Here is a 3,694-nt window from a genome sequence, read left to right as displayed (position 1 = left end):
TTGTTTTGTGTGCTTATTTGCGTTGTTGCTCACTGTAATTAGATACATTAAAAAGTTATTAAACTGTTTGAGTAAAGCATCTATTTTTCTACATTCTTAAAAGATGCGTCTTGCTTTAGTAAAGTTTATAAGGAATTTCCTGAATAAAGTTCTAAGATCATTTAACAGATTTCTTGAAGTGCAGGAGACGTGAACATGAGCAAGAATGTTACACTGCAAACATAGCCCATGTCTTCATCCGTCAGTGCTTGCATGCAGAGCTCCTTTAGTAGGAGTGAAGGCAGATAAATGAAAAATGAGAAGCACCCTCCTGATAATGCTGACATTGATTATACACTGAGTTGTTGTCGACAGCATAATCACCTGACCTGGGACTTGATGATATCCTGAGCCTTATCACTGCTCAATCAGGTAACCATCCATATTCCTAAATCTGTATTCAATTTGAGAAATGTAACTGATTTCCATTCAGTTTAGCTTGTTTCCACTGAAACACAATAACAAAAAACATCTGTGTGTATTAAGAAAGTGACTGACATGGCTATTTTGTGATATTTAAAGAAATTAAGGTCTACATAAGGTGAATCTGCACCTTTAAAAGGATAGTTCAGCCTGAAAGGAAAATTATGTCATCATTTATTTACCCTCAATTTGTTCCAAACCTGTATGAATGCCTTTCTTCTGCCGCACACAAAAGATAGAGTGAAGGATGTTGGTAACCAGACCTGATGGTTGATGGTATTGACTTCAATGGTATTTTTGTCCTACTATGGAAATCAATGGCCACCGTCAGCTTTCTGGTTACCAACATTCTTTAAAATATCTTATTATCTTATTTTGTGTTCAACAGAAGAAAGAAACTCATACAGGGTTGTAAAAACTTGAGGGTGAGCAAATGATGACACAATTTTCATTTCGGGCTGAACTATCCCTTTAAAGAAATTTTCATTGAAAAAACCTAAGCTCTTTTATTCTACAAGATAAACTTGTTACTTGAATGCCAAGTAGAAAATGAACTGAGATGTAGTTGATGGCTATAGCTCAGAAGTGTTTTTTCCTCTTCATGAAGAGTTTAGCTCCAGCACCTGCCTGGAAGTTTTCATTGATCCTAACTGAATTGACTCGTTCTTGAGTAACATCATGCTTTCTTTTTCAGATTTCAGAGAACCCAAAGGAAAAGAGGCAGTAGTCTGATGCAAGACAGATTTTTAAAAACCTGAACCGTTGGACCACCTGTAGTTATGACATCAGACTTCTGAAGCCAATTTTATTTTTAAAGGTTGAAATGCTTTTGTCCTATTTCTCCCCCTTTCTTTTTTAACGAATAATCTTTTAAAAAAATTTTTTTCATTGATTGATTGAATAAAATAAATTGACTCAACTGCTGGAAAGGTGTCATTTATATTTTAAAAGGTTTTCGCCTAATTTTGAAATGGTCAGGAATTTGTAGACACACCATTGAAGTGTAGTTGAAATGTTAATGTTGTTTCAACATTAACTTGGTATATCAGATGGCAACATTGTTTGACATTCCTTTTCAGTGTTTCAACAAAATGTATTTAGAATCAACATCACATTGTAACATTGATCAAACCATATTACCAAAGATTATTTTTTTTCATTTCAGTGTTAATTCAACAGCAGTGATTTAGATTCAACATCATAGTGTAACGTTGATTCAACAATACTACCATTGATTATTTTTGTTAATTTCAAAGCTGATTCAACAGCAGTGATGTAGATTCAACATCATAGTATAACATTGATTCAACAATATTACCATAGTGTAATATTGATTCAAGTATCATAGTGTAATGTTGATTCAATAGCATTACCATTGATTTTTTTGTTCAACATAGTTTCTACATTAACTGAGGGTGCAAAAGTGATGTTGAAACAACATCACTTTGTAATGTTGAAGCAATATTAAAACCATTGATTTGTAATTAAAATCTGAACATTATTTCAATATTAACCGAGGGTGCAAAAGCTTCGTTGAAACAACATCACTTTGTAATGTTGAATCAATACTATTACCGTTTATTTTTGGTTGAAATCTAAACATTATTTCAATATTAACTGAGGGTGCAAAAGTGATGTTGATAAAATATCGCTTTGTAATGTTGAATCAATACTATTACCATTGATTTTTGGTTGAATTCTCAAAGTAATTTCAATATAAACTGAGGGTGCAAGAGTGATGCTAAAGCAACATCACTTTCTAACGTCATTTCAATGTAATCAGCGTTGACGCATCAACACTGACTCAAAATTTTTTCAATGGTTACATGCTATCTGGGTTACCTTTAATAAAACATTTAACACAAATATATTGGATAATGATTATTAATTAAAAATTATTTTGTAACTTGAACATTGAGGATTCATTTTAGCATAGAATATACAGAATTTTTTAACAGAAATGGTGAATCTTAGTAATGTTCCAGTTTGACCGTGTTATACATGCTTTCATGTATGTTTTCACATGTTTTGGTTAAAGTAGGTTTTTCTATATTTCTATGTGCATAGAAGTGTAAGTGAGTGTAAATATTCCAGTATATCAATGTGCGCATATGTGACATATCAGAGCATTTGTTTGTGCTTTTTACAGTGTGTGAACATGTATATGAATGTGAACATAGATATGTGTTTATGCATGGAACATGTAGCCATGTCTTTGTGTGATTAACAGACTGGATTAAGAGACTGATTCTACCACGGTAATCTGGTGTCAGATTAGCAGATTTGACTGATCTGGTAAACTGTCTGTAATGTAGACACCTCCCACCTGTGTAAAGAAACACAGCATTAACTCAAGAAAATCACAAAATCCCAAACACAACTGGACAAAAGATTGCTGTTTTTGCATAATTTCACAGAACACATTGAACTTTTAAAATAAAACTATTTTTTATTTAAATGATTGTATTCTATTGGATTATCAGACAATTTTTATGTCTCTATTCATCACTTTTGCAATGTAATGGGTTGTATAGAACTTATAATAAATTATACCCAAACCTTCCTTTTAAACGGAATGAAAATATTAGTGTTGATTTTTGTATGTATTTTCAAAGGCTTTTTACATTTTTAGTTATGGTGTGTCATTTTAAGACGAAAAACAATTTAATGTTTAATATTTAAGAGCGTGAAATCATATTTGGAGCTTATGGTTCAAACTGAGGTAAGTTTCTCTTTCAGTCTTACTGTGTTTATTTTGGTCTCGTCTTTTATGGGGGAAAAATCTGAGATAATTATTCACTGTGATTTTTCTTTTCTTTTTTTTTTTTTTACCAACGTGATTTTTCACAGAATTTACTTCACTAGTTTTCTGTAACAAGTTTAAAATTATGTTGCATTTAAGGTTAGGTTTACTAATGATAAATAACTATTGGTACTTAGCAAAGCTGTTCATAATGAATTAATCTGCCATTGAAATATATTGGTTCACCACTCAATCTAAATATTAGTGATCCTTCAATGTGGTGGTTATAGTCCTGTTACTACCGGAAGTTGGAAAAAATAGCTCAGCAGTAACCTTTTTAAATTATAAACTTTGGGCCAAATAGCATAATTTCACAAGAATGACCAACTACAATTAAATATCCTGTTTTATCAAACAAATTATAAAAACAGAATGCTTAATGCTTTGTTTTGTCTAGATGGGCTGTTGGCTAGAATTAATTACCTCTGT

General features: G+C 31.7%; 1 long non-coding RNA gene across 1 annotated transcript; it reads left to right on the top strand.

Annotated features, from left to right (window-relative positions):
- The first annotated feature begins 289 nt into the window (after positions 1-289).
- LOC143728589 (uncharacterized) lies at positions 290-1,316 on the top strand. The gene is made up of 2 exons (XR_013199841.1): positions 290-411; positions 1,157-1,316. It is a non-coding gene; the product is annotated as an uncharacterized LOC143728589 (long non-coding RNA).
- The last annotated feature ends 2,378 nt before the right edge of the window (positions 1,317-3,694 follow it).

This window comes from Siphateles boraxobius, unplaced genomic scaffold, assembly GCF_051911475.1.
Source record: "Siphateles boraxobius isolate OS27281-9 unplaced genomic scaffold, OSU_SipBor_1 8, whole genome shotgun sequence".
Classification (NCBI taxonomy): domain Eukaryota; kingdom Metazoa; phylum Chordata; class Actinopteri; order Cypriniformes; family Leuciscidae; genus Siphateles; species Siphateles boraxobius.
Note: the sequence above shows the minus strand (reverse complement) of the source record. Positions and strands in the feature narration are given on the sequence as shown.